This window comes from Lytechinus pictus, chromosome 17 (assembly GCF_037042905.1).
Source record: "Lytechinus pictus isolate F3 Inbred chromosome 17, Lp3.0, whole genome shotgun sequence".
Lineage (NCBI taxonomy): Eukaryota > Metazoa > Echinodermata > Echinoidea > Temnopleuroida > Toxopneustidae > Lytechinus > Lytechinus pictus.
The window spans coordinates 13192956-13206670 of record NC_087261.1 but is presented as its reverse complement, the minus strand read 5'-3'; the positions used below and the strand labels follow the sequence as shown (position 1 = coordinate 13206670).

The window sequence follows — 13715 nt, the reverse complement described above, 5'->3', positions numbered from 1 at the left end:
ATTCTATTTGAGCTGAAATACCCAGATATTTTAACTGTTTTACTCACTCACTCACATCTAAAGACTCATTTTATAAGTTCTATCAAAAATGGAATGAGAGAAGGTGATCTAAGCTTTCACAAATATTTGTCTTCATAAATGTAATTATGTTTAAGATAAGGCTGACATAATTATTGGTTTCATTTTATTCATGGATGTCCTTTGGCCTGTATTCCAAAGTCCAGTTTTAACTTAGTCCATGGTCTAACTCTGTGCTGGAATTATGGGAAGCCAAATATTTCAGAGACTTGTTTATAATCTATATTTCTTATGTTTATTGTGTTCTTTCTTCAGGCTTGAATGGTGAATAATAATATTTGAATATTATTCACAGATAGTTATGAATAATGTGAGTGCTAAAGGAGCCAATAAATCAAACATGTGCTGTTGGAGTTTAATATCACAATTGGCTATCCATACTTTTAACCATAACTTTAGACAAGACTTCAGAATACAGGCGGAATGCATTAAATCAAAAGCAGTTCTCTTGCATCCCACTCACCTTACGACAGCAACAGTAACACACTAGAACCAGGATAGCAAGGGAAATAACACCAGCAACGGATCCCACGATGATGTAAAGTGTTTGGTTGTTGCTCGTTTGTTTCTTCGGTTCTAGAGCGGGAATGGAAATGTACATGGTTGAAATATATGCTCTGTGCATCTATGACTGAGCTATACTAACCAATTCTAACTGGCACTTGTTAAATCAACACATATAGGTACAACTAAAAAGGTGATATGAAATATATTGATTCATCAAACTATTATAGTAGCAGCTTTGTCACACTCAAACATATCATACAAATTCACTTGAAAATTATTATTGTCAATTATTATTTTAATTGATATTATCATTTTAATTGATATTGGGCTAAGGGTGTGAATGAATCTGAAATGAGTATATGATTTTAAAGTATGTGATAAAAGTTGTCAAATAAATGCACATTTCCCATAATATTTTCAAGGAAATAAAGAAAAATCTATGTGGGAATTCACTTGAAAATTATTATTTTTCAAATATTGAGCTAAAGGTGTGAACTAATCTGAAATGAATATGAAATATTTGTATGCTTTCAAAGTGTATAACAGTTTTCAAATTAATGTTAATTTCCCATCATAGTTTCAAGGAAAAAAAAAAAAATTTAATGTGGGATGGTGCCAACGTATTCTAGGGGCAAAAAAAACAAAAGGTAACCTGCAGTAATTGTTTAATATGGTACGTTTATTCAAACATATTTTCTTTTTCCCATTATCCAAGTTTTTAATAAACCATTTTTGAAAATGAGCATTAATAAAAAGAAAATAGAACACAAAGTTTGGTTATTCATTAACAAAATAACAGTCGTTTTCAGGGAAATTGAATATAGTGGGTTGAAATTTCAATTCATATAAATCCTTGTTTCAGTCGGAGTTCAATCCTAACACTAATATTGTGCTCCTATCCATTCCTTTATTGCACATTTTGCTGAGAACATTGTTAGGAATTTCAACGATATCACTCTTCAAAATCTCAGACAGGATGTCTGGAGACAGTGTGAAATGATAAGTGGAGATCTCATGTCTTCCAACTCACATCAAATACTTCTCATATGTTGTTCATGCATGCTTCCAAACTTGTTTTGAGATCTCAGCATATTCATAAGTATCATATAACACTTGATATTGAAGGTGAAATACAATATTTATGTCCTGCAGATAATTACCATGTGCAAGAACAATACACATTATGGAACAGGACTACTTGTTCTTGAAGGGGGCGCAATAATTCTTGGGTTGGGTATTTTCATTAAAAAAAACACAAAATCACTTGAGCAGGGAAAGGGTTACATGGGGGCTGGCTTGGGACGATTTAGCCCCTGAAATGTTCAAAAGAGCCCTGGAAAAATAAAAAAGCCCCCCAAAATCCTCATTTATTGCAATATAAAAGCTAATTCAATGATGCAATTTTAGGCGGTTCCATGACATTTGCTACGGTGACAGTCGCTCTGCTGTAAATTTAATACACTATGGAATTGCAAACTTCAACCCTGGATTTAACATTATACCCTTTTCTAACCCTAACATAAAACCCTATTCTAATCCTAACCCTAACCCTTTATCTTAAGGCTTGGTCCCATTGCACGTACGGATACAGAGAGGAGGTAAAACGGAAACGAATCTTGCCAACCATTGGAAACATTATATATCTGTTGTATACTCATTACATACGTGTTTCATACACTCTATATCCATCGAGCATCCATCCACTGTGATTTCATTGTTCGCCAATTCTGTCCATTGTCTGGAGCGGATGAAAACGGATGGAGCCACCCCGAAATTTTGCTTGTCCGCTGTATCCGTTATGAATACAGTTTGTGTCCATCGGCCAGTGGGACCAGGCCTTTAGACAAAATAAAGCCCGGAGCAATAGGTGCAGGCGCAAACGTCGGGTCACCGTTTTTAGGCAGCCAGTTGTGGAAAGTAGCACCCGGAAATTACAAATAAATTGTTTACCTGCATCTGAGCTACAGACTAATAACCTATTGTCAAAGACTGCATAAACCATCTTTAATACTTCCTTTATCAAAATTCAGTGGCTGGGGTAATAACTATATAAAGCACTTAGTTATGTTGTGGCAACAAAGACCAATTCAGTTTGGGTGCTGTATTTATGGTTATTTATAACTGGGGGCTTCAAGTATGCAGAACAAAAGATAATTTAAGCACTGACACATCAATGCACCTGGAGTCGAATTCATCTACATTAAGCACAACATAATAATAATAATAATAATAATATAGGTATATTTACCCAGGGAAGCCACTTCAGTTCTGAAAACTGTTCTCCCAGCGGGCCCTCCTATTATTACCCCTGCTTTAGCTTTAACATACAAATGGAATGTTCATAGTATTAAATCTCCATTTGTAATGAGAGAAAATATAATGCATATTCACCTGATTTTGTTGGTTTAACTGTGTTAACAGATGGCTCGCTTTCTGGAGTTGTTGTAACTGAAAAATTAAATTAAAAGAAGAAAAAAGTAGTTTTAATATATATTGCTGCATATTCTGAAAAGAAACATTTCAATATAGGATAGTAAAATCTTTCGCACTCAAAGTACCCCCCCCCCCCTTCAATTGTCTTGGAATAAAAAACATGTTTGGGTAATCAGAAGACTGTAATTTCAAAAGAAAAAAAATACATGGCACCAATGGATATCAGATATTAGAAAGAAAGATTTTTTAATATCCATATTTAATAACTATTAAAAAAAGGGAAAGAGTTTGAAAAAAAAATGCCTTTCATATTCTACAAGTCATACATCCCTTTTGTAGTTCAGAATTACACAAGCTTTATTTCCACTTTAATTTTGCATTCAACATTGTCTTTTACAAGGCTATACCAGGATGAACATCTTCAATACTATGAAGCAGTATACTTTAAAGTCATTGTGAAACATATTCATAATAATACAAATATTATTACCATGCCTGAAAATGGGTATGAGCTACATGCACATATGTGTTGTATTTGAAAAAATGCAAATCTAAATAGATATATATTGTATGAAATGTATTTTTTTATAGTTAAAAAAAAACCTGTGCATATATTTTAATTGAAAAGAAAAACATCCTTCCATTTCCAATGAGATCAGGCTGAAATACTGTTTTATCTGCTGCAAGGCTGCTTGAGGTAATTTCGGTTTCAACCTCTGTTCAGAAAATCAGAACACTGCCCTCTATGTTGATCTGCAAGACAACAGTTACTCAAATCACACACTTGAATGCAGCATGGATGTACGAAAAAATTCCCTGCCTGAAGCAAGGGATCATATTGATGAAAGTGGGGAGGAGAAACTAGCGCCATCCTGACATTGGGAAGCCCTTGTGAGTCATAATTATTGACTCTACCTTGAATAAAAGAGGCTAACTGACAGATAGCTATTAAAGGGAAAGGAGCCTGTCAAAAGTTTACTGTAAAATAGAGATATGAAAAAAAATATTGGTGAAGGTTTGAGGAAAATCCATCAAAGATTAAAAAATATATTAAATTTTTTTTATTTGTGACATCATATGCGAGAAGCTTCCCCATATATTGTTTAGTAAAAAAATTGATGAAATGTCATTAAAATGAAAATTGTTTTCATTGTACCTTTAGTATATTAACGGACAAATTATTTCACACCTTGACCTGTTCGTGAAAGAAAGAAAAAATACTCACCGTGAACAATTGAAAATTAAAATTTAAGCAGTTTTATTCCATAACATATGGGGTAGCTGCTGGTAGACAAGATCACAGATCACTTTCTTAATCTTTGATGGATTTTCCTCAAACTTTCACCATTTTTGTATTCACTAGTTTTTCTGGTATTTTCACAATTAACGTTTCTTCAGGGTGAACTTCCCTTTTAAAATGTCAAGACTTCAGTGTGTTCACACTATACTTTAATACTGTTATAAGTTTGGTGACTTTAAGAGGGGTTCAAATGCCAGCTTGTCTATGATTTTTCACTGAAAACTGTTTGTGCTTGAAGCTTTCAACTTCCCAGAGTAATAATGATCAGAAGCATATGAAAATTGGCAGAGACACATTTTATGAATAATTTGCCTGATGCCATGCTTTATATTTTACTGTGCTGGCGGATTAGGGGGTGGAGGACATGTATGTCAACATGTATGTTGACATACATGTATGTCTACAAATGTCTAACAATTCAATGGGGTTCAACAGGATTTAGTTACATAAAAAATTAAAATGTAGACATTTACTCATGTATGACTTTTACTTTCAATGATTAATTCAAATTAAGTATTTTCATGCCAGTACATTACAAAGAAAAGGAATTCATGCCCTACTAAAACTTGTTTAATAAAGTCACATTTGATTCAAATCAATCAATGAGCATCAAGACAAAAAAATGCATTTCACTTTATAATACATATGGTAAGATAGAGTATATTGTCAGTGTCATACATGCTAATTTTAGTTTGGTTGCAAGTAGGCATTCAATAGTTCCCGAGATGCTCAAAATAGTCAAGTAGACTCAGGGCCTCGGGTAATTCCCCCCCCCCCAAAAAAAAAAAAAATATATATATATATATATACCAATAGCAAATCTTGGAATCATGTTTATTTTGTGTGTGTATAAACCACTTTTCAGAAATCAGAATATCGCCCTCTATGTTACCTTCAAGACAATCATCAGAATCACATTTCCTAAGATCCCAAATAAAGAATTGTTTTTACATAGTGTATGCACCTGACATGTATGCTTGCAAGAGACACAGCACTGTGCATACCAGTGCCTCTTCTCAAAGCAACATATTGAACCTAAAGTAGAATACATTGCTACAAACAGGAATCATCAGCATTTATTGCTGCACGTGAGTAAGTTCATATCAGCAGTAGAAAGCAACGCAAAATCCAAATATAAACACAAGCTTAAAAAAAACAATTAGGTTGATCAAGACAAAAATGCACCTTGCCTAAGGATTGTAGCAGCAAAGCTGAAATTTGAATATCCAGAACATATTTGAGACAAAAATTATGAAAATTTTTGACATTCTGTACACAGTAAAAATGCTGCTTAAAATTCTATGCAACTCTGTTTACTATATAATCCTTAAAGTTGTTGTTTAACAGTTTAACCAACCATGGTTAATCATTTTAAGATTGAATATAAAAATTATTTGTTGTTTATGATTTTAAATACTTGTTTAGAACTGTTAAACAACTACTGTAAGGTTCATATAGTATTAAAACAGTGTTGTATAAATCTTGTATACAGCATTTTTAGTGTGTAAGCATATTGCCCAGGAGATCAGCACCAGGCAGGAATAGAGGGAGGGGGTGATATTCCCCCCCCCCCCTCCTACATCCTGGGCTCCCAGTTTTTTTAACATATTAAAAGTGAATAAGCCTTCCATTTTGGTGCATTTTTTAAGTTATGGCACCAAGTCCATTTACAAACATAGCATGTGTGGGATATATCAAACAAATAACTCGGTGTGCACACAGTTGAATATATAATGAGATGAAGCGTCCATGCATGTCTTATAGTCATAATGTCATACATGGGATTTGATTTTTTTTCATAGCTGATTGAAGGCCGGCACGCAGTGCGGTGGACATGAAGGGGGATATATTATGATTTGCACTCAAACCTCTTTCCATGCATTAAGAACGCCTCATGTGATGCCATCAAGGGAAGTGGGGCATTGGTTAAACAGATAATGGATGTCTCCAACACCAATATAGGTAGAAAAATTGTTTTAAAGTAGATTTTGACATTCTCATATATGCTATAGGCCTATCATCCTAGGTTTGTGGTTTGTCACTTTAAAAGAAACCAAAATACAAGGAGAAAATCTATCTTATCAGAAAGAATACAATGAGAGGAGAAATCTAAAACTTGTTTTATCAAAATCGGTTATAGAATAAGCGAGTTATGGAAGTTTGAAAACTCTTGTTGTACTTTCTATGGGGATCTTCAAATTGGCAAACGTGCTTCAAAATGGCTGATTTTGTGGACAACTCTCCATTTGTTTTGTACACAAATTTTCAGATTTTCCTCATTATCTTTCAAATTGCATCTTGCCTCCTTCTGAGCACAACATATGTCATGGGAAAATATAATTCACACCACATATGTCGAGGTCAGGAGGAGACAATGTGAAATATGTAAAATAAAGGGGAACATCTGAAAATTTGTGTACAAAACAAATGGAGAAATGTCCACAAAATCAGGCATTTTGAAGCTCGTTTGCCAATTTGAGGATCCCCATTTTACTCTTTTCAATAAGATTGATTCTCTTCTTGGGATTTGGTTTCCTTTAAAGAGTAAAACAAATGAAATATGACAGCAAATATGAAAAGACTGAGAGCTTCTAATAATATGACAAAACTCTAAATTGGATGGAGAGAAGTTCTATAAGAGTAGAAAAGGGGACAGACTCAGAGTGTATAATAATGTTGTGAATAAAGAGAAAAAGAGAGAGTGCATGCTAGGTTTTTGAGAGTGTGCATGTTATCTGTATGTGAGTGTGTGTGTAGAGTGAGAAAAAAAATATGGGGGGTGTTTGTCGGTGCCCATAGTCAGGTTTTTGTTATAAAAGGTAACCCTGGAAGGGTAATGACAAGAGAATGAGAGGGTTAAACTGCAACATTGCACTTACCCCTTTGGGCAGCTTTATTTTCTCTTTCCGGGGATCTTTTGAGCATTTTTTTTTGGGGGGGGGGTGGGGGGGGGGGGCAAAACCACCCAGGCCTTGTGTGATTTTGTTTCCCTGACCAGTATATGTGTATATGTTGACTGGGGGTACATGTACATAGTAATTGGTCATAGATAAATGAAAATGCAAAGCATACAATACCGACATGAGCGCATGTTTACAGGATAAACATGATCAAGAAAAAAACAAGAACACCGGCAAAACTTGCAGACATGGAATTAGAAGGAGGATGCGTAAATGTCACTGCGACAAAGTAACCTTAGTGCCCACTTTAGTCCCACATGGCTTTCAAAGGTCTTCTTAAAGGACAAGTCCACCCCAACAAAAATTTGATTTGAATAAAAGAGAAATATCCAACAAGAATAACACTGATAATTTCATCCAAATCGGATGTAAAATAAGAAAGTTATGACATTTTAGAATTCCGCTTAATTTCACAAAACAGTTATACGCACATGTATCCAGGTCGGAAGGCAAGTGAGGGGACTGATGACATCACTCACTCACTCACTATTTCTTTTGTATTTTATTATATCAAAGTTTCATTTCTCTCTAAACACATTGAATTACCACTGTTAAAGATTTTATGGTTCAGTCAAGTTGGTCCTTTTTGTCAAATCAGTAAAAATTGAAATATTGTATAATTCATACCAAAAAAAGAAATAGTGCATGAGGGACATCATCGAATCTGTCATTTGCATGTGACTAAATTGTGCATACAACTATTCTGTGAAAAAAAAAGCGAAAGTTTAAAATGTCATAACTTTCTTATTTTACATCCGATCTTTATAAAACTTTCAGCATTATGCTTGCTGATTTTTCTAGGGTGGACTTGACCTTTAAGAACAGTGGATGTCCTCTGCATCTGTTTTACACCCCTGCCCTTCTCCAGCCGGTTGCTAATTGATTCAATTTCCTGCTGCATGCTGTGTTCTGCTTAATGATGGAATGTCTTCCCCCATGTCTTTAGCCTTGTATTTATTTTTCCACTGTTCATACATAACGAGACATTGCATTATTGCTTTATAAATGCCAAAAAATGCTCATTGTATGCATTAAAAAGAGGTCCAAAGCAAATTGTGGAGTTAAAACTAACCCTAAAGAACCCCCCCCCCCTTCCCGAGGTGTAAAAATTGACACCCTAGAGATTGAACATAACACCAAAGGGTGTAAAAGTTAGAACCAAACTTTGGTTCTAACTTTTACACTCTAAATTTTAGACTCTCTGGTGTATACTCTAGGGTGTTTTAAGATAACACAGGAGTAAACACACTTTCAGTGATCTACACGTATTCTTCTAGCCTATTGTTTTGTTTTATACATGCATGAATGAAATTTACAGGGTACATGTTATTAAAAATGATAATTCAACAAAAAAGATATCCATATGGATCATAAAGCAAATTACAATAATAAATATGGTTTCACATTTCCCATAATCATGTTAATGTCTGATTGAGGATCATTGTATTTCTCCACCCTTGATTCAGTATGGTTGAGACCATGCATGGACCTACTTAAGACTGAAAATAAAGCACTCATAAAAAGCATACACTATATACACTACTACAGTATAACAACATTCATTCAATTATCATGAGAATACAGTAAACATCTTCTTTAAATTAATGCCTTTTAAACTGATGCCATTATCAGAGATGCCAACCTTCTGCAAAAAAGAAAGTTTTCTTATAGAAGGAAAAAAATTGTTATTTTCATCATTTTTTTTAATGATGGTGCAGGTTCCGAAGCAAGCAATGGCACTGTGGCTCTGTCTATGGAAAGCAAATCATGCAAAACTTACTATGGCACATACTCTATGATGAAAAGGTTTTAAAACAGGTAAAACATAGAAAAACACATTGCCTCATGCATTGCACAGAGGGAACAAATATAGTAAAATAGGAAATAAGCTTATTCATAACTGTCAAAGGAAGAAATACTCCCAAAAACGGAATGGTTGGCATCTCTACAATACCTCTTTCCATATATCAGTTTCATGATTCATCAATTGACAGAGCATCATGAAAGCTGATTGTGAACTTCAATTTCCACTGTCACTTCCAAAGGAAATCCTAATGAATAAATAACGATGATGCTGCTCTCTCACTGCTGGCATCACCTTAAGAAAACTCTCACCATTCTCTCAAAGCTCCTTTCCCCAGTTAATTACAGTTAACCAGCCTAATGTACTTACAGACCCAGGGAATGTGTCTCGCATTGAGAAAGGTTTTTACTTGAGGACATCCAATATTGGCTTGTGATATTGGATCCCTCGTGAAATTTTCATACCTTCATTAAGTATTGACAAGAGGTACATCCATAATGAATGCAAGGGAACACAACTTTAATGGCTTCGCACATGATGATGGGCAAATCGGCTGTCCCATTATTGGCTAAATGGCTGAACTTTGTGAACTGTTCTGATCACTTGAGGGACAAGACGATGATCAATAAATGAATAGCCTGAAGGGAAAATGACTTTAAGAGAACCTACATCAATATTGATAGTCGCAACTGTCGCATTCCAAACTCTTCTTTAAAACCAGTTCACACCCTCTACCCCTTTCACTAACAATCATATCCCCCACTCATCTGTACCCCACCCCCCCCCTTTCCCCTTTCTCTTTATCTCTCTCTCTACATCTGCCCTTAATATCTGAGGTGTTACCCATTCAGATAAGCTCATTTCTGAATGTTTTGACATCTTTTTTATTTTCACCTATTAGTAACAGCCAAAATGTTTTATACAGAAGTCTTCGACTATACACTCTAAAACTATTAAAAAGCAAATCAACATTTTAAAAGACTAAGTTTCAACTCTATTTCTTAAGATGCATTGTTGAATTTAATCATAAAAGAAGTACTAGTATGTGACATTGTCAGCTCCCTCATTTGCATACACTCCTTGACTTGTCTTGTACATATTAATGTGAAACTACATATATATTGAAGTAAACTTTGAAATCAAATCAATTTCTTTTTATACATTTCTCTTTTCATTCAAATCAATTTCTTTTTGCATTGAGCATGGCTTTTAACTTCTAGAGACTTTTCTAAAACATTTTCTTCAAACTCCTTGAAGGAATCTCAAAATTCATTGAGAAATAAAAAATCATGAACTGCTGAACTCCTGCATGACCAAGTATTTTCCAAAGCTCTGAAAGGATGCTGCCACATATTCCAGGATTCGGATGCAGTTGATGGTTAAATCATCACTGGGGCTTCGACTACAAGATGAGAATGTTTAATTAATGGCAATAAGGGCTTTAATAATATCAGAACACATGGCCGAGATTAAGTAGCAGCTGCCTTGAAGAGTACCCCAACCATAGCCAACTGTAATTCCATCTGTTCTACCAAAGCCTCCACTTAACACCAATCTCAATGTATGGTACTGCTTTCTCATTAAGATGTGAACCGAGTATCAGGTGATCACAGACACGTGTATTATCCTCCCCAATATGAAAGCAGATTCTTGTAATAAGAGTAATAAAATAAGGGAACTCCAGGGCCCTATCTTACAAAGTGTTGAGATCATATAGATTAAACTAAAATTGCATTTGATCTCAACTTCCTATCACTTTAAACTATACAAACTTAGATCAATTGCAAATCTAGCTTGATTGAATCAATTACAACTAGAAGACATGGCCCTGGGCCAATAGAAGGTACATACTGTTGTTTGGAACAAGAAAGGATTATCATTTTAAGATTCACCAAGGGACAGTCTATGTTAAATATAAAAGCAAAATGGAGCATTCATACATGTGTAATAGCAATGCCACCATGGATAGTCATGATTGCCCCCCCCCCAAAAAAAAAAATCAACGGGGGGGGGGGGCAATATTGTCAAACAGAGGTTACTTGATTTTGTAGGCATCAATGAAATTAAGCAACGTGATGTTATAAGTTTAGTCAATATTTATAATTTCATTAAAAAATAGTAGATAGAAACTAAACATTTTTTTCCAAAAATGTATTACTTTTTTCATCTTCCGAATCAAAGACTTGTGATAACTGGTAAGACATGACCACTGTATGATCGAAATGTATGTTATTTACTGGTGCAACGCTAATACTACTACAAATCACAAAAAAGATTGTAATGGATACCTGCATGACCTTAGAAATTATTTCTAAACACTTTTTTTCTATAAAAAGCAACTGGTAGAACAGTGAACTCTTGCTAAAAGCAACTAAATGTACATCTACACATTGAACCACTATTAAAAACATGTCAAATGCAACAAATGGGTGGCTCAGCTTGAAAGGTTTTCAAATCCAAATCTCTCCCTATTCCTCCAGAAGAAATCACTCTCATTTTTTATCAGCAAATCTCTCCCTCTCTCTTGTACTTTCTACTTCACATTGAGCTAAATACATGTAAATATTTAACATTAATAAGACAAACCATTTCACAGCTTAACTTATTCATGGATATATGAATATGAATACAGACTCAATATGAGAAGCAAAAAAAGAGTTGACTCATCTGCATACACATACTGTACTTCTACAAACATCAATGCAGTTGCTCTTTGCGAAAGATTTCCAGGAAAAATATGATGCTGCAAATAAAGTTGACATAATAAAATCACTGGCCGCTTTATCAAAATAAAACAAATCAAAAGAAATATGTGCATTATTTCGGGGGAAGAAAGAGTGATTTCAATGCTACAAAAAACAATGCAGTGTTGTATCACAAGCTGAAGCACCAGAACAATCTGCAAATTGCCAAACTCCTGCACAGTTGGGTATTTAAACATGCTTTAGGTTGGTTTAAACAGAAAATTACGAGTCAGATACAGTCATCGTACTTGTACACTAAAATACATAATTGTGAGTCCACTGTTACAACAAAATTAACAAAAAATATTTTGAAATAAAACAATGAAAATCACTAAGTTGTAATTCGCTCACATGCCGTATTTTATTACATAATTATGGTTAATTAGCTTCAGAATATTTTGTGCATGTAAGCAAAAGTAAGTATTAAAAAGCTTTAATGGCATTTTTCAAGGTCATCTCAATATCAGTCCCAATTCATTGTGGACTACATGTACAAGGATATTTTCAAGGTCATGCTAAGTAGAGAAACCAAGAATTTGAGTGCATTATATCCCATAATGCTTCATGAAAACAATTCAAGGTCACTCAGATGCACAGTGTATTGCCATATGCAATGTGGACTCCAATTCAGCAAATATATCTTTAAGCCTCAAGATCATTTCAAACTAGCTTATTAACCAATTGACTTATAGTTCAGTGTGGACAATATCCTCAAGGTCACGCTACATGATGTAACCATAAATAATATCAGGGAATAATTTTCCAATTTGCTCAAATTTTTAAGGCTGCTCCACAAAAAAAGTCTTGTGTACAGCAGATTTTTCACAAAGAACTGAACAGAACACATTAGAGCTTTTCTCTTATGACCAAATATACTAGTCCAGTTTGGCAAGCATAATTAATCCCTGTACATGAATATACTGTTTCAAGGTCATCTGCAGAAGCGGCATTTTCTCAATTGATGCAGCAAACTATGGTCTATTTCCTTTTTTTTTTAATCATATTCTCAAGGCCAGCAGAGATTTACAGGTAGCAACTTGCCAGTGATTTTCACTGTCAAATTTGCTCTTAACCAATCAGAAGCAATGATTTCAGTAGCCTCTAACAAATAAATATTACTGTTTGTTTTGTGAAATGCTACCCATGCTTCATATTGAATTACTGTGCATCGTATCCCATAAAACTTGATGACAAGACTATGGATGTGCTGGCATGCAAGTACATTTTTTTTAACTCTATCATTGTGGTAAAAGATGCCATTTATTAGACAAAATCCTTTGATAATGGAGTTTAGTAACAAAAATAATCATAAAGTATAATATTTCATCATGCTCGATAACTCAAAATGAGGCATTTATCCAGTCAGTAGAGCATTTCATTAAACAAAAGCCAGTGACAAATTTACTCTGCTCAAATCAGATAAAAGGATTTCAGTAGCTTAGAACAACATTCAGAAAAAATCACTGACTACAGTGTAGTTGTTTCGTGAAATGGTCTCCTGAAGCAAGCGACTTCTTTGAATGTGACCAAATTTATTTTTAATACAAAAGAAGCTACTACATTCAATGTGTGGCCATGCTTTGCCAATGCCAGTCTCACCTCTCTTTGGTCTAATGCATTTTTTATTTTATTTTTTTATAGAGAGCCATACATCTAATTTAGGCCAGTGTCATTACATTCATTTTGAATTAAAAAAAAAACTATTGATAAACAGGTGGTTAAGATTAACAGGAGGGTTTAAAAGAAAGAAAAAATCCCCACAGTTACTAAAACTTCGCATTTGACATCTTTACATCCACGAAATTGCCATTTGTTTTCCATATTTACTTGAAATTATTTGATTTAGTTGGAATATATCAAGAAAATGAAGAAAACTCCCTTCTTTATTT

The 13715-nt window shown here is 34.3% G+C and overlaps 1 long non-coding RNA gene across 1 annotated transcript; it reads right to left on the bottom strand.

The window, feature by feature from the left end:
- Positions 1-541: 541 nt before the first annotated feature.
- On the bottom strand, positions 542-3061 carry LOC129280807 (uncharacterized). Its single transcript, XR_008586477.2, has 2 exons — positions 2977-3061; positions 542-654 (listed from the first exon to the last, which is right to left on the bottom strand). It is a non-coding gene; the product is annotated as an uncharacterized LOC129280807 (long non-coding RNA).
- Between the last annotated feature and the right edge of the window lie 10654 nt (positions 3062-13715).